A 23,620-nucleotide genomic window follows, 5' to 3' on the forward strand; every position below is an offset into this window, starting at 1 on the left:
AGCGTCACTCACTCACTGAGTCACTCACAGAGTCACTCACACAGTCACTCACTCACTCACTCACTCAAATATCTTGTTGTCAGTATTACTACATCATGAAAACAGTGTGATATATATTCCATTTACAGTTAGTATTTCACCTCTACATGATGAAAACAGTGTGATATATATTCCATTTACAGTTAGTATTACACCTCTACATGATGAAATGAAAGGGTACGGGAAGGATTTCCAAGGATAAACAGTATTTCTCTAGCCAAGAGATGAAAGCTGTGAAATTGGAGTTTCTCTGATTGGCCCCCCGACATGTGTAGTGATGATGGCTCTTATCACCAGCCCAGATACACACTGCAAAATTAGGCGCAAAAATCTGCATCGCAAGCGTCCGTCTGCTTGAAAGAAAGTAAAGGCGTTTTCACCTGCATTTGTAGTTCCTGTGATAAACAGGTTTCCTGATTTCAAAGCCTCACCAGAGAAGTGATAATTATAATAAAATTTGATAAGATCAGGTGGCAAGTTTGGCCGATAGCTATAAAGACGGAGATAAGACTTCTAACATAGTTCTGTAAATAGCAGATAGGTAATCCCGCAGTGTTCTGGGGCCGGTCTTCATCCTAAGATGTGCAAACATGTTTGTTTTTGTGCCTATTTACATCTGTACCTGCTTCATGAAGTGATGTAGAGTTGACAGGAGAGAACCATGAAGTCGGTAGGGGGAGATAGTTCCTCCGGGCATCATCAAGGAGTTGATTCTCATGTCTCCTGTCCATCTACAGTTAGTGAGAGTTGGAGTTGACAGCAGGTTTTGGTTATGTCACAGCGTGTCAGCTTCATGGCATTGTGTTTACACATCACGATTGATGACTGGGTGAATCTGGTATTCAAACTCAAAACATAGGATTCTGGCATGTCTAAGGGAAGCAACTCTGCAGAGTACCCCATTTCATACATAGTCAAACAACCAACTGCAGTCAAATTTCCAATATCCTACTTTATAAATCATTGCCTAAAAAAGTGGGGACACAATTAAAGTACAGTGAAAGCTTGTGAACTCCATTAACTAAATATTGTTTAAGATTATGTAATTTCCTCTCTTGAACGTAATACAACTTCTGTATATTTTCTGTATTTTTTCGGACCTCAAGTTATTTAAGTATAGCTGTATTTAATCTTTTTATTTTTTGCAAATAACTATTTTAGTCCCTCCAGAAAATATATATATATATTAGACTTCCAATTGAAGTGAAACCCATTCACACAAACTTCACATGTCCATGCTAACTAAGTGACTGTCTTTTCCACTTTGGGGCACAGTTCACTATAACAAGTCTCACATAGGTAGAATTGTTGAAAGATGTGAGCTCAGTCATATACATCTGCCATTGTTCATAGAATATTGAAGTATTCATTGTAAGTCAGTTTTAGGTAAACTTTGGTATACCAGTCAGCTCGATCATAAGTTCACCAGACTGTCAGCTCTCCTGAACAGGCCACAGTGAGCATCCAAGCACAGTAATACACTATCAAGTTGTCCTGCATTTACTGCATGAAGTATTAATGTGAGTAAATGATCTAGTCCATATTTTATAACAAGAATTAATCAAAACTAGTGGATGGGGAAATATTGTCCAAAAACATCCTGTAAGAAGATACGTCCTATTCCCCAAATCTTTGTTTTCCAAAACGACATATCCAACCAAGCCCAACATTTATATCCTGTAATCAGCAGCATAAATGCATAAAATATGATTGTAAAAACTGAACATCCGATAAGAATAGACTGTAGAGCTTGTATTTCCTGTGAAGTTAAGAGCTCATGAGGTGTTGTTATCGCACTGCTGTTACCCAATAGTCCCCTCCTGGATCTAATCTACCGTATTTGACACCAGGGCGGATAGGATGTTTAGCTGCCTTACATGCATGGTACCACTGCTGCTGCTAATGTGTCTTAAAATGTTATATAAACTCTTCACATGTCAGATGCAGCTCTTTCTCTCCGCTACTACTTCCCCTTCGGCTAAATGCCTATCTGTGCAGGCTCTCTGCTTCCCCTTTATTGCCACAAACCATCTGGAAACGATTGTTTTAGAAACCCCTTTCCATGTTCGAGAAGAGATAAGGTTTTGTCAATTTTGAAAAATCACATCTGCTGCTTATACGCTCAGGTGAAAGGAGTGAGTTTGTCTCGACAAATGCCATTCTCAAGCGCTTTTGTTTTCAATGGGTAATTAGACAAATTTTCAATAGCAAGAAGGTAAGTGGCATCGTCTGATGTTTCCGCTGAGTCTTGAAAAGGTGTAAGGAAAAGCTTATCTGATCGCAATCGAAAAATGGACAAGTTAACGAAGAGATATATCAGCCATTTTCGCTTTTTCCTTGGTAGATATCTCGAAATATTGACAAACGAAACAGGTCTTATGTCGTATTTCCGTCGCCTATCAACCAGGTGTGCTTCCCATAGAAACTAATGCACAGACGGACCCGCAAGAAAAAAGAGAGAGGATATTTGCTTGTTAAACATGTGAAATGTGATCTTTGTTTCTTGTTATCCTATCCGGCAATTTCAGAGAGTAATGGAGAGAGTTTTTGCACTGACGTACTACTCTCCTGAAACTATTCATAACTGTTTGTATGTATGTTTGCCTGCAAGACATTGTATCTGGCTGTGTTGTGATGTAATTATGTTAAAAATCCAGTGTTTTACTTCCAATATTATTTGTCTTTACCTTGTGTGCCACAGATGCCAAGAAAAGACATACCTGGCCACTTTCATGAATTGACTGATAGACAAGAATGTGCGTCTGCTCTATTTTGGGCAGTAATGGCAATTGTCTTTTGTTGACGACCAAGGCGTGAATGCTATGTTGTTGTTTTGTTTCCTCGCTCGTAGCCCTTTCTTCATTGCAAACTGTTTGCTGTGTTGATATCTAGGTCATTCTGTTCCTCAGTTTCATGCACAATTAGTAGCAGCTATCAGAATGGTGGCAGTTGAAAGTCTTTTGTTATTTTGATTTGCGTGACTGGGTTGATACAGATGGTTGGAGATGGGATCAAGATGATGGCTGTGGTTATTAAGTTAAAGGATAGTAAAAAACCTTTTGGCAGTGATTTGAGAGATTTGCATATTTAGTTTTTGATCACTGAGAACAGAGAACTCTTTACTTTTATAGCTGTTTATAATGGCTGACAAGACCAAGTTATCCATTCCTACCTTGTAGAGCAGTTGATAAGATCCATGGTGTATCTACCCCTACCATAACTGGTCCATTGATCACTGGATTGTGTGTTTTTACTGCTGTGTAATGTCAGGCAACAAACACTTAATTTTTTATGCAACTTGTGTGTGTGTGGCAGATGCTGCTGGTACGGCGAGCTCCTGGTGTCATCACTGATTTTCAGTCATTCATTCATATAATTGTCACCACTACTTCGACTTTTAAGTCAAGTGGAATCTGTTTCAGTGTATAATTGAGAATTGGTTATTCTCTGCGTTGACATCAATCCATGTCATTTTTCATACAGAAATTATATTATGCAAATCTTCCACGTTGTGTTGTCTTCGAGTTACATTCATGTCATCATAGGGCAGCGTCTTTCAGTGCTTGAAACATTAGCTGTTCCCACCGGTATCTTTGTTGCATATCTCCAACCTCATTCCATTCCTGTCACTGTATCCCACTGAGAATAATTCTGTGGAAACAGCCATGTCAGGACAGATACACAGGTATAATTTTCTAGTGTCAGAGTTCCCTGCACATCCAAACAAACCCACTCCTTTTTGGCGGGGCAAGTATTGCTCCTGGACGGCAGCCATGACGTGTCTGCGATGAGAGCTCCGTCTGCCAGAAGGTACCTTCATGGACAGGTGTCCCACGTATCATCAAGATACAGCCACTCACCCACAACAAAAAGTTTTCTTTCTTATATTATGCATGTATTTTAATCCCCTGGTGAGAGGTTTCTTACAACACAGCACATTTTCACAGGTACAGGTGTCTCAAGCCACAGAAAGGTCCAGCATCCATCCTCACCGTTGCATCAGACACCTCACACATCCTAATCCTGCCCTACATATGCCTGTCTGTCCACATGCTACTGTCTTCCCAAGTACACCCAAGCTGTCAAGATAGATTCATCATCCATCCATGTTCTATGAAGATCACACTCGATCCTGCTGACATGTGTCTTTTGTTCATGGGATATCTACTTTAGAGTATACCAATATACCAATATCTCCTATCGCCATCTTGGCCCACCGTAACCATCCTTCCCAGCCTCTTGCCAATGTCTCCTGTTGCCATCTTGGCCCACAGTAACCATCCACCCCAGCCTCTTGCCAATGTCTCCTGTCACCATCTCGGCCCACAGTAACCATCCACCCCAGCCTCTTGCCAATGTCTTCTGTCGCCATCTCGGCCCACAGTAACCATCCACCCCAGCCTCTTGCCAATGTCTCCTTTCACCATCTCGGCCCACAGTAACCATCCACCCCAGCCTCTTGCCAATGTCTCCGGTCGCCATCTCGGCCCACAGTAACCATCCACCCCAGCCTCTTGCCAATGTCTCCTGTCACCATCTTGGCCAAAAGTAACCATCCACCCCAGCCTCTTGCCAATGTATCCTGTCGCCATCTTGGCCCACAGTAACCATCCACCCCAGCCTCTTGCCAATGTCTCCTGTCACCATCTCGGCCAAAAGTAACCATCCACCCCAGCCTCTTGCCAATGTCTCCTGTCACCATCTCGGCCAAAAGTAACCATCCACCCCAGCCTCTTGCCAATGTCTCCTGTCACCATCTCGGCCAAAAGTAACCATCCACCCCAGCCTCTTGCCAATGTCTCCTGTTGCCATCTTGGCCAAAAGTAACCATCCACCCCAGCCTTTTGCCAATGTCTCCTGTTGCTATCTCGGCCCACAGTAACCATCCACCCCAGCCTCTTGCCAATGTCTCCTGTCGCCATCTCGACTCACAGTAACCATCCACCCCAGCCTCTTGCCAATGTCTCCTGTCGCCATCTCGGCCCACAGTAACCATCCACCCCAGCCTCTTGCCAATGTCTCCTGTCACCATCTTGGCCAAAAGTAACCATCCACCCCAGCCTCTTGCCAATGTCTCCTGTCGCCATCTCGGCCAAAAGTAACTATCCATCCCAGCCTCTTACCAATGTCTCCTGTGTCGCCACACCTTGGGCAAGGCCACTTCACCAGCTACATCCTCCTCCAGAGTAACATCCTCTACCACAACGTTATTACTATGAATAGACAATCCCTTCTAGAAAGTGGTCAATGTAACATGTTATTTTTGGGATTACACTTTTTTAGAACGTACAAATTCTAGTACATTTTTTCTGGAAATTTAAACCCACACTCTCATAGTAAGGCGCCTAATCACCAGCAAAGAAGTCAGCAACCTAGACCTAACCCACTCAGCTACTGTTCATACAGTCATTGTTTAATGACTATTACTGATGAGACTGAACAAACTGAGGGATCAGATTGACTAGTGAGGGTTTAGAAAAGTACAAATTTAATCTTTCATGAAACTTATAGGACTAGATCAGTGATGCTTTATGTGATCCTTAAAACTATGTCTCTTATATCTTAAAAATAATGTTTGGACACTGAAGGCTATTATCATCTGAACTGTTTGGGTCTTCTCAAAGTAAAGGACAGATTCTGGTTCTATCACTGATAATAGTGTGTATAACTTTTTGTAATATTTGGCTCAGTTGATGGTTTGTATGTAGTCTTGAGAAGACTCTCAAAAACAATTGTGGTTGGTTCTTGTGGTTGAATTCCTCCTGTAAGTACCTGAAGCAATCACCACCCATGCCAAACACAACTCGTACAACACTGCTCGTGCTGTACCTGCTCCTTGAACTGGCCAGTAAACTCCTCACACCTCTAGTGCTGTAAGGGGCAGTAAGGAGCTGTAAACCTGCCACAACATCACCTCCTTGTGTAAATGGCCAAGCCCAAACCTCAATGGCAGAGTCAGGCACTCTGTAGACACGATGAAGTTATTGGAGAATAATGGCTGCTCCTTGACCTGGCTGAGGGGTTTATTGGCCAAATGTGCTCACATTCCCATAGGAATATATGTCTGCTATGGACTTATGGTTCTTTGGTTTGTGTTAGCTGAATGAATGGTCAGATGGATCTGATCTCGTGGCCATATGGTCTTCAGAACACATAAGCTAGCAGGGCACGGTAGAGGTTACTGCTGTTAGAAATGTAATGTCCTGTTCCAGACGGGCAGATTACAATATTCATGATGTGTGTCAGTACACAAGATACTGGTGGTTTCAGCTAAAGATTACTATACCAGAACTCAATAACAGAGTGACTCATCCACAGATGACTTGTGACCACAACATCAGTCCATTTCGTACAGAAGTACCTGTACAAACTTCTGCTGCACTCACTGAAGTAATAAAAACTAACCTGGGCTGAGGTGTCAGGAATAGTATTGTAGGTTAATGAACAGAGGTTTCTTTGATAGTGGTTCATAAACAGATGCTTATGAAATGGATGGAATCGTACAAAGGATTCTCCCCTTGGTATAGATTTCATTTGATTATGGAAATGAGTTTTGTGGCCTCTATCTACAGTTAGGTCAGTTTTTAAGAGTGGCGTCTGCTCTTGTCTTAACCTGTCGGACTGACTGGGCATTCTCCTCACAGTTTCTCATATTTCAGAAGAGGCAAGTCAGATGTTGTGTAGTTAACTGCCTCTGAGGTGTAGTGGACAGAGTGTTTGCCTGAAGAGCGGATGGTTGGTGGTTTGATCTCATGGCCGTGTCATACCTAAAGACATTATAAGATGGTAGTGGTCAGCTCGGAGTCAGTATAATAATGGTAAAACCTGTTTTTGGACTTGTACAAGCAGGCTCACACATGTGTGCACATCACTACATGAGTCAAACAATATTGAATGTGGCAGTAAACCCCATTGCTCTTCTCCATGTTGTGTAGCAGCCTCTTTCTCTTGCCCTGAATTAAACTGAATAGAAGAGACATTATTCAGAGCTTGATTGCTCTATAAATTAAATAGTTATTAATTCACAAGTGTGATCATTTCAGTTGTGCACTTCTTCTTAACATAGGCTATGGTATAGGCAGAGATATGTGTCTTGGGTTACTGCCTGTATGTGCAGTACAGATCTGTGGAGTAGGCAGCATAGCAGTGAATATGTCAGATACCGATGCACCTTGGCATACTTGAACCACCCGACCCTGTCAGTACCACACCTGTAGCAGGTGTAGCGTAGGATCTGCATACTCTGTGGTAGTAGGTGGGATGTGGTGAACTATCTGAACACCCTGTGGTAGTAGGTGGGATGTGGTGAAGGATCGTCATACCCTATGGTAGTAGGTGGGATGTGGTGAACGATCTGCACACCCTGTGGTAGTAGGTGGGATGTGGTGAAGGATCTGCACACCCTGTGGTAGTAGGTGGGATGTGGTGAAGGATCGTCATACCCTGTTGAAGTAGGTAAGAAGCTGACCAAAACCAAAATCTCTAATACACACTGTGGGCACTGTTAGTCTTGTAGTCGACAGGACCTGGACAGAACTTCTCTATTACACCACAATGAGTACTGGTAGTCGATGGGACCTGGATAAAACTTCTCTAATATACACTGTGGGCACTGTTAGTCTACTGCAGCAGTGCCAGCACTGAGCTGTGAGGAGCCTGCTGTGCCTACAGACTGGACCATCGCGTCTCTCCGGGCTCTGGGCTGCATGCTGTCTTGTTATAGATTGCTTATTTTAGGGCAAGGGATTAATCACCGGGTAATTCATCCCTGTGATGAAGTAATTAAGATTGTTTACATCTGTGCTTGAGCTTATTTACATATCACAATGTTTGTCTTTGATTTCTCGACTGCTCAGCCACGGTTACCTCAGAAGTAAACACGACTTGCATGATGTTAACAGATTTATTAGAAGCATCTTAAACCTATTTACTCGTTATGAATCTCTGGTCATTTTCAGGATCGGGTTTACACGAGGTGGCTCATTCAGGGTGAATTGTAACTATTTCATGTATATAGGATATAGTCTGTCTTACGTACCCTACAGTTTATACTTCAACAAACAATCACCCCCATTCCATCCTCATCTCCTTGTCAAGCCTAGCAACCTTTTCGCATCCCCTTTTCAAATAAAGGAAACTCCTGAAATTAAGTTTGTTGTTTAATGCCGCACTTAGCAATATTCCAGCTATATGATGGTGATCTGAAAACAATCGAGTCTGGAGCAGACAATCCAGATATTGACATCATGAGCATTGATCTATGTATTTGGGATACAATGACATACATCAACCAAGTCAGCAAATCTGGCCAATCCTGTTTGTCGCCTCTTGCGGCAAGCATGTGTTCCTGAAGAACAATTTTAACAGGATCTTCATGACGGCCTGAAATTTAGAGACTTGAGTTTTCCTTTTTACTTGTTTTTTCATTTATTGAATTACTTTTATTAAATCTTATACTAGGGCTAGGATGGGTACTCAGGTTGGGTGGGTACTGAGTAGGACCCGGGTACCGACACGACGACCCAGACCCATGGTAGTCACATGACATATTTTTTGAATGAATGAATACACAACAGGGCACAAATGTTCGCATTTCTTTCTGACTATTCACACATTCCTTCTGACTAATATATTTTTAAATAAAGATAAAGCTTCAGTCAACTTCAGTGTATGCATGACAAGATTGTTTTATATTGTACCTAAATACATTTTGCCAGGGGTTACGTGAAACTATTCCAAATCGGACATCTTGCACCCATCTCTTGAGACTTACAGAGGATACCCAGGTAGAGTCGGGTAATAGGGGGGTGGATAGTCTATTTGACTTGTCCAAACCCTACATTATACACAACTTTATCTAGGGGGACACTAGTCTTGTACAGGGATGAGAGAGTGATATGTTAGGACTTTATTCCAGTCACTACTGTGGTGACCTGTATTACAAGGGATAGACCAACGATTAGTTTCTGAAAATATATAATTTGGAAAGGAAACAAACAGCAGTTTATATTAAAGAGGAGCCCCTTGAGAAAGGAAATTTAACACCTGTGGAAAATCTAGACTTGCATCGTTTAGGACTTTACCATTAGAGTAGGGGCTCTGTGGAAGGGAAAATAATATGGTCCAGGGACTGTGAGACGGTCTAGACAAGTGAGTACACTGACCTGATACCATTGTTGTGATCAGTCCATGAACAGGTTGACTGGAAGACCCAGCTCTGGTAATCCATGTACAGGCATGGAAGCTCTGATGGTTGAAGTGATAGATTAATTTATGGAAACGTGGCCCCAGTTTGCTAAATGATGGAAGAGCTACAGCTGTCATTTTTTGGTCTACGTTAAAGTATAGAAGTTATGATAGCCGCTGACATCACTTGTGAGTGATGTAGGAAAGCCCAAAGTGATGCAGGTCTTAGATGCTTTACCTCTTTGGTGACACCCATGAGTATGGGTTGGTGCTGATAAACCTACAGACATAAGCGGGGCACATCAGGGATTTGACCCCACAACATAGGTTGCACAGAGAATTGCAGCACCTCAGACGATATGGTGTGAATAGGCCACCATGGCCACATCACTTGTGCAACAAGGCTATGGTATGGACCATCAATTCAGGGTTCCGTTCTAAGATTCAGCAGTGATTCATAGTCTCAATGTTACAGTTACATTTCAAGATTTCAAGTAATGATGGATCATAGTTTGACAGCAATTAAGTCTTACAGTTTCTTTTCACAAGTAGTGGTATTGGCATGGTTCTGAACTGATGCTGAAGGATGGTGAATGGATGATACCTATCAAGAGGGATTGATTCTACAACCTTGGGATCAGTGCTCTTCAATAATGAAATCACAGCTCTGTTTCACGTGATGGTATATAGTGAAATAACTGTTCAAACCTTTGCTGGAAATAGAAAATGATTGTCATGAAATTCTCTTCTTTACGTCTATATTTCTAGCTAAGCTGAATTCATTCCGAAATAATACTTTCATCAATTCTAAAACCAAACTTAAAATATACTGGTAAATGTACCTCCTTTGAACAGATGCTAACACTGTTAAGAAACGGCAAAGCAAAGAGTTCTCAGACGTTATTAATGACTGACCCTTCCTTTTGAAATCCGTTGGAGTCCATTGGAATCCCATCAGGATACCCCTGACCTGGCCCAATGACCCTCATCAATCACACGCTTGTTATATCACAGTCTAAATGCTTGTTATTGATGACGCAGGAAATGGACTCCAACACAGACTTTTGAAAGGAGGAAAGCTGGTTTCAAGTATCAGTTTTGAAATTGATATATTTTCATATTGTTTATTTCAAGTTTCTTGATGAAGGATGGACCTTTTTTCCTCTTAGGCCAATTAGTTAAATTGCGCAATTTATTTATTAGTGTTTCAGTATTTGCTTCTTTTTTCATGTCTGTACAACCTTAATTAAGTGAGTATTCATATATTGATATAGGTCTTATTGTCCTGTCAAATATAGCTCAATAAAAAATCAAAACGCCAATGCCAGAAAATAATCAGTGTCAATTATTTCTCAAAACAGATTCCATTGGGCATAAAAGGCAAAATAGTGATGCCAATTTTATGAATGGATCACTGAAAATCAGTGATGACACCAGGTGCTCATGAAAGCATGTCCTGTGCCTGTAGCACCCACCACTCACACAGTTTTCATAAAAAAGTTCATGTTTGTTACACCCAGGAATTCTCCTAGGAATGTTTCCTAACCTGCATCTTGAACAATCACAAAGTGCCAAGACATTCACATGGCATTCATTCCTATGTCTGACATTGCCTTCAAGCAATTTAAATTTAAAAATTCAAACTTTAAAATGTCCAATGTGTAACATTAAACCATGACAGTTCCTTTCCAGCTGACAGAAATTTCTCCATTTCCTACAGCTTTCCGACATGTGACATCATTCTGCGAAATGAAAAATGAGCTCGACTTTACATCTGTGAAAGCTTGACTTTTCTTCCATTTTTCCATATTTTCTCAACTCCTACACCAGTGTGATGGCTATGCATGAATTGAAAACTGAACGTTTCTTGCCACTGGCCTTCACCAAAGCCATGCCATGTGCCTCATCGTGTTTATATGTTTTCCCTAAGAATCGGAGTAGAAGAATAGAGAACATGATTTTGATCTCCAACACCTGGTTTTGTTACGCCACCAACTGATGTAATTGCAAAGAGGGAAACCATTCATGAAATTGTTGCAGTATGTGAATTGTTCAATCATGAAATGACACAAGCAGGGTTGTATTATTTTCCCCTTGTTCTCAACAGCAAATATTGGGTAGCTCGTTAACCCACATAATTAATAAGAATTATACGCCTAGCTACATTCCAGCAGAGGTTATGATAGACGACGTCAATAGCATTGATGTCATCTCATGCCAACGGCTGATTGTTAATTACACCCGATCATGCGATCTATTCTTGCGCAGCATCACGTGCAGGCTGTTCCCGAGAACTCTAATATACATTACTGTGACTGTGGTAAACCTAAAGCACATTAGGATGAGTATGATATAGGAATAGGGGAATAGTAATAGGGTGCATAGATTAATCAAGACCCGTGAAATGTAAATTGTCATATGTTCCCTGTCTCACATTTCAGTCTGTCAGATGAAAATGATAAGTTTATTGATTCGCAGATGGCTTTGGTTACATCTTACATCTACTCTATTAAATCGCCTGCTCAGCATTTTTAGTCTAATGGTGATTTTGTATCATTTGTTTGTCATGGCGTTCTGATGAAATGTTTTTCACCCCGTATCATTGTGTCCTTTACAGGGGGTTCAGTGTGGCTTGATGCCTGTTAATAACATTCTATACGTAGCGTGTTAATAACATTCTATACGTAGCGTGTTAATAACATTCTATACGTAGCGTGTTAATAACATTCTGTACGTAGCATGTTAATAACATTCTATACGTAGCGTGTTAATAACATTCTATACGTAGCGTGTTAATAACATTCTATACGTAGCGTGTTAATAACATTCTATACGTAGCGTGTTAATAACATTCTATATGTAGCGTGTTAATAACATTCTATATGTAGCGTGTTGATAACATTCTATACGTAGCGTGTTAATAACATTCTATATGTAGCGTGTTAATAACATTCTATATGTAGCGTGTTCAGGTCAGGCCTCATCTTCAGTTACAGGACTGAAAGGCAGCACACAATCAACCAATACAGTTGATAACATTCACAGTCAACTAAAAACAATTAGTTGACTGACTCATTCATAGTTACAGATGTCTATCTTGCTCCATGCCTATTCATGACTTCGTAGAACCTCCACAACCATTATGTAGCCTTGTGGTTAAAGTGTTTGCTCATGCCAAAGGCGTAGGTTCGATTCCATATGGGTACAATGTTTAAAGCCTAGTTTTTGTGTCCCCCTGCCTTGAAATTACTGGAATATTGCTGAAAGTAGTGTAGATGTCATTCAATGACTCACTCACTCAAATTAATTTAAATGTGAAATTTGAAATTCAAGTAATATTTCAATCATGTATGCTTGTTTTCATGTTGACATTCACTTGCCAACACGTGCCTTCGTGAGGTACCTTCTGTAAGTCATCTAGCACCTCCGCTACTTAGTACAGATCTGACACATTGTGTGTGCCACCATGTTGAGCATCAGGACCTCAAGAGCCATTACACTGCATTGCTAGCATTGGGCACTGCATACGCTGCAGTAATATGAACATTCTCAGCATCACGGATGTACACAATAAAAGTCTTTACAACAACATGGGCGCATGGTCAGCACCATCTGTAACAAGCAGGGTATTTTCTTGCCAGTAAAAGAGCATCCGAGCACAACATGTAAACACTATAAAACTTGTTCTTCTCACCAGGAGAGCAATTGGGCCAATGTAGATAGAGTGTGTTGGCTTGTCCAGCAGCACACCTGGCATCGAGCCATCGCAGGCAAAGACGTTTAAAGGCCTTGTTGTGTTCACCATCAGTATTGAACAGTATTCTCTTGTGTTGTTTAAAGGGGGAACTGAAATTAGTCTTTTGTGTTTAATTCCTAATTCCTATTGTTTTCATTATGTTGTATACATTGTGACACCTTTCCTAACCTTGCCATGATATATCGATTATTTATGTGTAACTGACTGCCATGTAAAAAACATTTCTATGAAACACATACTTTTCATTATTCCTGACGTTGTCATAGTATGTATACATGTATTTGATACTGTGTGAAAATATGTGTAGCCTTGTGGCATATATATTGACACTCTGAGGCATATTGATATTGATAACCCAATTGCATGGATCAATGCTCATGATATTAATCACTGGATTGTCTTGTCCTGATTATTTACAGACTGCCGTCATATAGCTGGAATATGTCTGAGTACGGCATTAAACAACAAACAAAAACTTGACATTGTCATATGGAGCAACTGTTGATACTAGGACATGCTCTTCTTGACATTGTCATAAAGTGCAACTATTGATATGATGCTCTTCTTGACATTGTCATAGAGTGCAACTATTGATACTAGGTGATGCTCTTCTTGACATTGTCATAGAGTGCAACTATTGATACAGTGTGATGCTCTTCTTGACATTGTCATAGAGTGCAACTATTGATACAGTGTGATGCTCTTCTTGACATTGTCATAGAGTGCAACTATTGATACAGTGTGATGCTCTTCTTGACATTGTCATAGAGTGCAACTATTGATACAGTGCGATGCTCTTCTTGACATTGTCATATTGTGCAACTATTGATACTAGGTGATGCTCTTCTTGACATTGTCATAGAGTGCAACTATTGATACTAGGTGATGCTCTTCTTGACATTGTCATATTGTGCAACTTTTGATATCATGTGATGCTCTTTTTGATATTGTGCTGCTCTTTAGATGCTCTGCATTTTATATTGTCCTTAACTCTTTGAAAACCTCAAGATTTAAAAAGGTCAAACTCAGCTTGTCCAGTTCAACATTAAAGTCTTTTAAAAAACTGTTATGAAAGTCAACATATAACATAATAAGACAATTGCCATGGGTTAACGTTCCAAGACAAAGGTCTTCCAGGAACACATGGCAGCACTGATGGCATAGTGTGTAACTCTGTGTTGTTATGTATTTACATTGTCACTAAACATACACATACACCTTTTGTAATGGGGCAGTAAACTACCATTAACATAGAGGAGTAATGAAATGTTTCTTAAGCCGAAAGAGACTGTAAGCACTGCTGTAGCCAGCCGGGGAGGCAGTTGGCAGTGCCCCCCTGGATTTTTTTATAGAAAACAGTTTTATTTGAATCAAGTTGTGGACAAGTGATGCGTGTACAAATATTTGCTCCCCCTGTCAAAAAAAGTTAACTATGGCCTTGTAAGTGCCTATCACCCTGGATGAAGTTTGCCCAACTTTAATGGTTAATGGTTCAATGACCTGATTGATAACTTCCTGTAGATATACAGGTAAAGTGTAACCATTCCACAAGTCCCTCTTGCAGTCTTCATAAATTGAAAAATGTCAAAAAATCCACATCAATGCTTTTATGTAATCAAGGGTATCAATCTTTAAAGAAATTGAATCATCTATGTGAAAAAAAATCAAATATTGTATTGAAGAATTGTGTAAAAAAAAGAACAAGCAACTTTTGCTGTTTTTGTGTAACTGTCAGTGCGTTGAAACAGAAAGATTTTCTCCAAGGCATCACAGCTCTTGATGTAAGGAAGAAGAGAATAATCAACTTACCTGTACTTGTCTGCTCCAGGGAAAACTCCAATAGTACTGCACAAAATAGGATCCCACAGTAAATGTACTGACCAATTAGTATTGGCCAACACTTCTCTATTATCAAGTAATTACATTCCTTCTGATGAGCTTTTGTGACTTCTCACCTAGAGAGGCGAGAGAGAGAATTGTAAGCCCACGTGCAGTGCAAGCGAGGGTATAGCAAACGGTAGACACACACACTCGCAAATAGATCCAGATGGTAAACTCCAGCTAGGTTGGGAAGCTACCACACCAGCGCTGACAGCCGGCTGCATGGAAGCCATGCACTACGCCAAGGTGCCAAATGTATTCCACATTTCTGTGGTCGGAAAGCACAGGGAAGTTCTCCTATGTCGAACTAAAACAAATTTCTTGATATTCACTATCACTGTATTTTTTTCACTTTGAGTGCCAGTAATCTCTTGTTACAGAATATCCTCAACCATCAGCTGCTGATGAAGCAGGGGAGTGTTTAATTTACTGATGCCACTTTTTGTAACTATATATCAAAATGACAACTGACAGTTTGTCAAATTTGATTTGCAAAGTTGATATTTTAGAAAGAAGCTGCAAATTGTTTTCTTCACAAGCTGGTATGATTCTTGATCGATGTAATGTTATCGGATTTGCTTGTTGGCCTGAAGTTGCCTCGGATTGACAACACCTCCACAAGTCTATCCCAAGAGTTAGCTCGAACTATGTATGTTGTAGTTTTTTGGTTAGATGTTGTCAGACGTTTTTACTTTCCCTGTGAGTGTAATAGCTCCGTGGACTAGTCAACCTCTTCCGCTATGTCCAGTGAGTCCTGACATGGAAAGGAAACACTTTTACAACATATAGCACATTAAAGGAGTATGTCGTTCAAGTGTTATCGGCTGTTGAAGTTGCTGCGTAAATATTATTTGTTGTTCCCTTGAGATGGGTCCACGTTTTGATTACTGTGTTGAGGAGAGTCCTGGAAGAGAAAGAACCGAGGTTAGTTTCATGTTAACAGGAGTAGGTTTATGTCAGGTTTGCTGTCAACAGAGAAGATGGTCATGGTAATTGTGTCAGACATTAACCAGCTGTAAAGAAGGACGTGTTCTCTAACATAATAATAGATTCATTAAACAGCAAAATATTGCACATCTAAAATTCTTTGGAAAAAAATCCTGTTAAGTTTAATTCTAGTTTTAAGTAATAAACCGAAGCTGTATAAATGCTTAAGGTGCATCCCTATTATTATATGATGTGGAAAGGAAAGTGATACCTCATGAAACAAAAAACAGTTTTTGTTTTTACAGGTTAGGAGTTTCCTTAGATAAATCTCTTTCAAATATGGCATTTGGGACCTAGATTTGCAGTTAGCATTCTCAAATTATCAATTTTCTCAGTTTTCTTTTGCTGCAGCCTTGAAAATGTTTCTGTTGGGAATACCATGTTCCACTGAGTTTTACCAGACATTTGTTAAGTCTACGTTCTACATACATTATTGTCAACATGTTTGTAAATAAATGAAAAACAGCATTACAATTAATTCTACTAAAAAAATGTTCAGGATCACCCGACTCCTTCATTTTACTATAGTGGGTGGTCATGCCATGACATATTAACTATAGTAATATGAAAGAATTGTGTGGTCCTTAACTTCTTTTGAGTAGTATAAGTGAAACAATTATAGTTAGTTTTTGAAAAAGGTTATCATGGAGCAGATTAATTACTCTACTACATACTAATTGTTAGTTCTTCTATCCAACCAACAAATGGATGATAAGTCTACAATAATATCTTTTTTTAAATATTATTGTCACATTCACGTAGGATCTTGTCATTTGATGATGTGATCAGATGGAGGCTTGATAGTCATCTCTCGCATCATGCTTAACTCCCATGGACTCTATAGAAGTCAAATTTATTCTTTTTACCTGAGTAACTCTTATACTCAAGGGGCAATCAACATGTCAAATAGAAATATTTATGAACAGGCTTCTTTTCGGGTAATTTTGGAAACATATTGTTCCTAGCATATCACCTGTGGTGTATATCATGCATATATCTTACATTAGTATATCAGTCGGACAAAAAGTCGGTGCATCGTTTCTCCAACTGTTCTGATAGTGCTTGTGAGCGCAGTGCTGTGAGGGCTGGGAGTAGCTTATCAGCCTCGGTGTCTCCGCGGACTTATAAACCAGAAATGCAGTCTACCTAGACCGGCACAGGAGAGATGATCCCTAGCACATGCATGGTGTTTGGATTACACCAGGGCCAGATTGCCATGGATCACTCTTACCAAATGTAATTCATACCAGCTCTATCAGCTCTCATGTGCAGCTCTTCTCCCTGTCTGAGTGACCATACACACCCTCCGCTACTCTCTCCCTTCTCTGTAGTGTATGTACATATGTAGCCAGTCTTGTCTACCTTGCAGCCTCCATTACCCCTCCCAACCTCTCCTGATCCCCGCTACTCGCAACCATCCCTGTCTTCCTTATACCATTTGTTGTTCCTCACTCACTCACTCACTCACTCACTCACTCACTCACTCACTTTCAAACCACTGTCACATGACTGGAATATTGACGAGGGCGGCGTTAAACAACAAACACTCACTCACTCACTCATCTCCCTTTTCCTTTCTCAAAGATGTGGCCCACTCACTCACTCACCCACTCACTCACTCACTTTCAAACCACTGTCACATGACTGGAATATTGACGAGGGCGGCGTTAAACAACAAACACTCACTCACTCACTCACTCACTCACTCACTCACCTCCATTTTCCTTTCTTAAAGATGTGGCCCACTCACTCACTCACTCACTCACTCACTCACTCACTCACTCACTCACCTCCGTTTCCCTTTTCGAACCCAAACCCTCCGTATCCCTTCATGTACATGTCACTGGAACCTATTCCCTCAGGTCCTACGCCATCCCCCTCCCTCCCATTCACTCCATCCCACCAAAGGTTTGTTCCTTCACAGTCCACACATCAGCCCTGTAGTTAGCTCCACCATGTCACACCTTCCCCCTCCCAAGTGGTCCCGAAATGAATCACTTTACCCCAGACACAACACGCTGTCAGACTGTGTTATTCAACAAAGATGACAACTTCTCTGGCTGTAACAATCTCAGGCTCGGAGCTGGTTTCTTGCATGATGGTATGACTTTGTTGGGCATATTATCAGCGGGAATTCCTACCAGCTGGGGTTATGACATCTTCTGTGTGAATTCTGCCTTCTGACTCTGTTACCCTAATCCCACTGAGTCGACTGTCTCCCTGGGTTTGTGGTCCCTTTAGATACACAGTGCACTCAGTCATGAATATTGTCAGTTTGTTTGTTGTTTAATGCTGCACTCAGCAATATTGCAGCTATATGCAGCAGTCTGCAAGTAATCGAGTGTAGACCAGACAATCCAGTGATTGATATCATGAGCATCGATCTATGCAATTGGAAAGTGATGATATGCATCAACCAAGTCAGCGAGCCTGACCACCCAATCCTAGCTGTCATAATAGTCGCCTCTTACATCAAGCATGGGCTGCTGAAGACAATTCTAACCGGGATCATAACAGGGGCAATAATGTTGCTCACAATACACATTTGGGATTGCAAATCTTTTTAATTTTTTTTTTGTAAGTTGCATGCATAGTTTTACACAAAGTTGTTCTCGAAATCATTGGTCAGTAATCAGAACGAAAATAAAATTAGATTCTTCCCCCCAAAAGAAGAATTCTGTAAAGGCATTAGGATGACATCTTTTAACAGGAATTGTACACACACAAGAATCACGTTTCCAATTTTGAAGGTCAGCTTGTCCATTGATCGGCTACTAGAACTGAGCACAAGAAACAAATCAAAGGTCAAAGGGTGGTTGTGAAATAGTAGGCTTTGAAATCATGCATCCTGTCTGAAGTTTGTGGCAAGCAATATCCGTGGTATTAGATGAACACTCAATGTTGCAGCCCTTAGCTGGGCAAGGAGCAGTGAGTTTGAATCCAGGACTTGGTCTGATCGTTGGCCTGACAGCAGCATGGCTGTGTGTGGAGGTTCTATGCATATATACGACCTGCGTCACATTGGACGTCACATCAAGCTAGCATGACACAACAGGAATTATGTTCAAAGTGTTAAACCCAACTCACTCACCCTGAAGGGTGTGATGATATTTTACATTATTTTACATTGTAACTGAATTTGAAAGAACAAAAGAATGCCATCCAAACTTAAAGTTCTTCTAGATACACATTAAATTTTCTGAAAAAATAAAGGTTTCAATATTTTCTTTCAAACAGCAAAATTTCTCCCAATTTGCACTTTTAATTTCATCAGTTGATAGATTTTATTACAATGAGTTAATGATCATCAGGTACAAAAATTGTCTTCTGTCAAAACAGCACCATTCAAGTCTGACCTGCTGGAAGTTAGTGAGAACTTTTAGACCAAATAACACATTATTCTCAAAAGATTTTTTTTGTTCAAATCCCTTGTCAGTCAGCGCAGCTGTTAATCAAATTGATCTGTCAACCTTTCTGAGTGTGATCATTTTAATGAAAAATCACTTTCAGTAGTTGAGAAGGCCTTTCAGTCAAGAGCTCCCTATTGGATTAGAGTTTTTACAATAATTTAATACCCTGTCTATCTAAGGTTATTTGAAAAGCATAAAAAAGTCTGTGATTTTTTAAATGTTTGAAATTGCAAATGTTTTTTTCCTGTTTTGTATATTTCTGTTTATATGGCTATGTCATTTTGTTTACATCAAGACGGCTTCATTTCCAGGTCTTTTGAGCCATCGCTCTTCGTAATAGACATAATGACAGATCTCACCGCCTCCCCTCTAATGTATAGATATATGATGTCAACAGTCACTATAATTGCCCAGGCCATGTTTTCTTCCTATGTTTTTTCCAGGTTTGTTTGTTTTGCTGTTTGTTTTTTCTGTAGAGATTGCAGATAATGATTATGATTGGCATGAGTCACTGGCAAAGTTGCATGCCTCTGTAAACAAAGGTGGGCTTCTTGGGGAACAGCAGGGCACAGGGAGTCGGTCGGTAACCTTACATAACCAGTACTGTGACGGTGGGGAGTTTATTGATATGTCTACTTGGTTTGTATACTTCTAGGAGACTGAAAGGTGAGGTGAAATGGGGTTTAACGCTCAAGATTATTGCTCTTATATAATGACGTGCATGCACGTGTGTGGCTGTGGTAGAGTCCGGACTAATGCTGGAGTTATAGTTCTAGCCCACTGAGATACCATTCCACAGTTTGACATGGAGACCCCACTCAGACACAGTATACTGAGACCGGTCCTTGTTTTAGCCCCTTGTGCCAAGCACCAGGCAGGGTAACATCAAGTTAACTCTTTTAACATCTTTTGAGACATGAGACAGAATGGTTTGAAACTTCCATTGTGTGATGTCCTTGTCTGAAGGGGAGAAGCCAGGTCACATGAAGTAATTCAGTCCTGACAGCAGGCATCAGGTTTGAATGTACACCAGGTATACCTGAACTTCCACAATGGATATCTTGTAAAGTGATTCAGCTTTTTTCAAATTTGTTTTAAACATCAACCCCATGAAGGTTCCTAGATGGATTAAAGGTTCCCCAAAGTTCCAAATGTGGTGAATATGGTGCTTTGTGACCATCATGGATGTATGGCCGGGGCAGTGATGGGTGACTGACTCAGTAGGAAGCATTACATGCAGTTATTGCCTGACTGTTCCTGTGTGCGCCACATGACAGGGCAGTGATGGTTTGTCTGTGTTAGGCTGATAACTCTACCTGCTACTGCGACATATCTGAGATTTGACATTAAATGGAACAAGACATCATAAACTGGCTGATGATGAGGATAGCCATGACCCAGTGGCCAAGTGGCCCAGTAGCCCAAGATGCTGTGACTCACTGGGAAGAGTTAAGTCCCTTGATTGTCCATCAGTAATATCCCAGATTCTATCCAATAATATCCTTGTTCTGTCAGCACCATGCTGGTGTTCATTGGATTCAACACAGTGATGAATCTATGACCTGGCTCTCCTGCCACATGAAATACTGATTGGCCTGATATGACTGATATGTTATTAAAAATTGTATGAAATCCAAAGGAAGCTCTTGTGCTGAACTTGGACAATGAAACACTTATGAATTTATTGATATTTTTAGCAAACTTCTGGGTAACATTCCCATCCTGTGTCCTATTTTAGTACTTTTGTCTGAACAAAAATCTAAGAAAACAATACTTCGACATTTTGGACAAAACTATGGAATACCCTTTGCCCTTTTAGCCTGAAACCCAGAGTTGAAGGAATTATGTAACACCATAGAACACAAGAGAAGAAGCAATGTTCTGTGTGTCCCGAGACCTGTGCGATGGCTGCCAGACATAGATAAAACCATTCTTAACCTGAATACAACAAATAAATAAACAGTACTGAACCCACCTCCAGATGCCGCCATTGAAGTCACCTGTATGCAGTCAACACATGAGGACTTTCCTCATTGCATGTTCCCAACAAAACATTTCTCGGTCTGTTTCCATTTCCCATTTCACCTGCACCTCCTCAGCGAATTCCATTAAGTTACCAATACCATCTCACAACATCCAATCCACTCTCCCCTTTTCCCATTGGTGCCCCCAAAAATCCATTTCCCAGAATCCCAAAGGTCAGCCCCACTTCCCAAGGGAATCCCCATGGGTATTTGCATACTCCTATAAAGTTTCGTAGGGTCTGTGGTCTACATGCCACTGCATTTGGTTGGCAATACTTCCGATGGCACAGGCAGGATACCCAGTTGGTATTTCTTCTGATTGGAGGGATACAAGGCGGAGCATGATTTGTGTGGTCCTAAGTGTTGGCTTAGCGTAAGGTATCAAAGACCTCCGGGACCTCGGGGTCCCGAGAGTGGCATCGGGACCTCTACAATTGATTCAGAAGGTTTGCCCAACAGCTGGGAGGCTGGATGTGGCGAGAGTTATTGATGATAAAGAACTCCTAGCACTAAACCCTTTGATTTGCCAAATTTGCAATCATCCCTAAGTGGAGTTAAAAGGGTTAGACGTTTAACTTTTTCATTTTGGTTATGAATACCAGCTGAGATAATTTTGAAATTTCTAAATTTGACAATTATGCATGTTTTTAAATTAAATTTGAATACGGGGTGGTTTTGATGGATAATTATTGAAAATAGCATTTTTGATGCTTTAACATTAGTTCAATTTAATTTTAAGTAGTTCAAGATTTTATTTTATTTTCAATAATGGAGCTTCGTTTAAAGATACAATGTTTAAGGGGAGACTATATTTAGGTCAAAAGCATGGAATACGGTGGAGCAGGATGCTCTGAGGCTTGTTTCTGTATCTGTCAGGGGGATGCTTTCAGGTGGCGAATTGTTTGTTTGTTGTTTAGCGCTTCACTCAGCAATATTCCAAAAATATGTCAGATAGTCCAATGATTGACATCATGAGTATCTATCGAAATTGGGATACGTTAACATGCAGCAACCAAATCAACAAGTATGACCACCCAATTCCATTAGCCGGCTCTTATGACAAGCAGAGTTGCACAAGACCAATTCTATTCCTGATCTTCACAGGGGAGGTAGCAAATTGACTTCAGCGACTGTCTTGAAATCTGAAAGTGTCTTGCTATTGAAATAAACAGGTAGATGTGTTGTGACAAAATGAAATGGACAGTGTGATGTATTCCGGCTGTCGCCCGTGTGTCAGTGTTATTGTAAAGACTGTAGATGGATGTGGGATAGTGGTAGAGAAACAAGCATTATCCCCTGGGCCTGGAGCTAGACTTTGCACTACAGCTTGTCTCAACACCAGCTCTGTCACGGACTGATCTTACAATAATAGGAATATAGAGTTGCCATTATTGTTTAGCTAATGTTCCAGGTGTGTGTGGAAGGTATTTGTGTCATGCATATTACAACTGTTGGGATTGAAAGATTGTGATAATGAAATGTAGGAAGATCTGATATGACTGATTCTATATATGAATATAGTTCACCCCGTGGGCTTCCAAACCTGTGACGATCCGGGTTAGAATAGGTGTTCAGCAACCCATGCTTGCCATAAAAGGCAACTATGCTTGTCGTAAGAGGCGACTAACGGGATCCCAATTGTGTGGATTAATACTCATGATGCCAATCACTGGATTATCTGGTCCAGACTCGATTATGTTTTAGACCACCTTCATATTGCTGGAATATTTCTGAGTACAACGTTAAACATCAACAACAACAACAACCAAAAACACAAACATACAAACCGTGGGCTACCGGATTAGAATTGGTCCCAAACAATCTATGCAGGTTTTTATTTAAAGAGGTGACTAAATAGACTTGGTTGATGCATGTTATTGTACCCTGACAGCATGGATCGTTGCTCATAACATTCATCACTCGATTGCTTGGTCTGCAGTTCAAGCCCTGTAGTGAGACATGAGATGCTGTGGTGTGGCTGACACAGAGTTAGAAGTGACATCAACAACCACATCACTCTCTCCTTGCTCAGGCCTCCTCCATTGGCATCCCCAGTTACTGCCTCAATATGTCAGACTGAATAACCCTAGCTACTGTTCAGACCAAACAATCGTAACAACTGGTCTCACCTATATTCCCAGCCATGTTTCAGACTCAAATCTGACAATCCCACACACTGTTCATGCTTGTCAATCTTAGCCACTATTCAAACAATCCCAATTAAGTTTCAGATAATTGAAGGCCCTATTACGACTATCTCATCCACTATTCAGACAATCCCAGTCACTATTCAGACAATCCCAGTCACTATTCAAACAATCCCAGTCACTATTCAG

General features: G+C 40.6%; 2 protein-coding genes across 3 annotated transcripts in view; one reads left to right on the plus strand and one right to left on the minus strand.

Moving 5' to 3' along the window:
- LOC139468535 (netrin receptor UNC5C-like) overlaps positions 1-23,620 on the minus strand; it is a 421,042-nt gene that overhangs the window by 361,556 nt on the left and 35,866 nt on the right. Inside the window, exon 2 of the mRNA XM_071250571.1 lies at positions 14,792-15,767. The gene's annotated coding sequence lies outside the window, so the exon portion shown is untranslated. The remainder of the gene's footprint in view (positions 1-14,791; positions 15,768-23,620) is intronic.
- The window catches only part of LOC139468534 (short-chain dehydrogenase/reductase family 42E member 1-like), a 334,803-nt gene that overhangs the window by 100,643 nt on the left and 210,540 nt on the right, over positions 1-23,620 (plus strand). The gene's annotated exons all lie outside the window — the stretch shown is intronic.

This window comes from Haliotis cracherodii, unplaced genomic scaffold, assembly GCF_022045235.1.
Source record: "Haliotis cracherodii isolate W230 unplaced genomic scaffold, xgHalCrac1.p SCAF_2, whole genome shotgun sequence".
Classification (NCBI taxonomy): Eukaryota; Metazoa; Mollusca; class Gastropoda; order Lepetellida; family Haliotidae; genus Haliotis; species Haliotis cracherodii.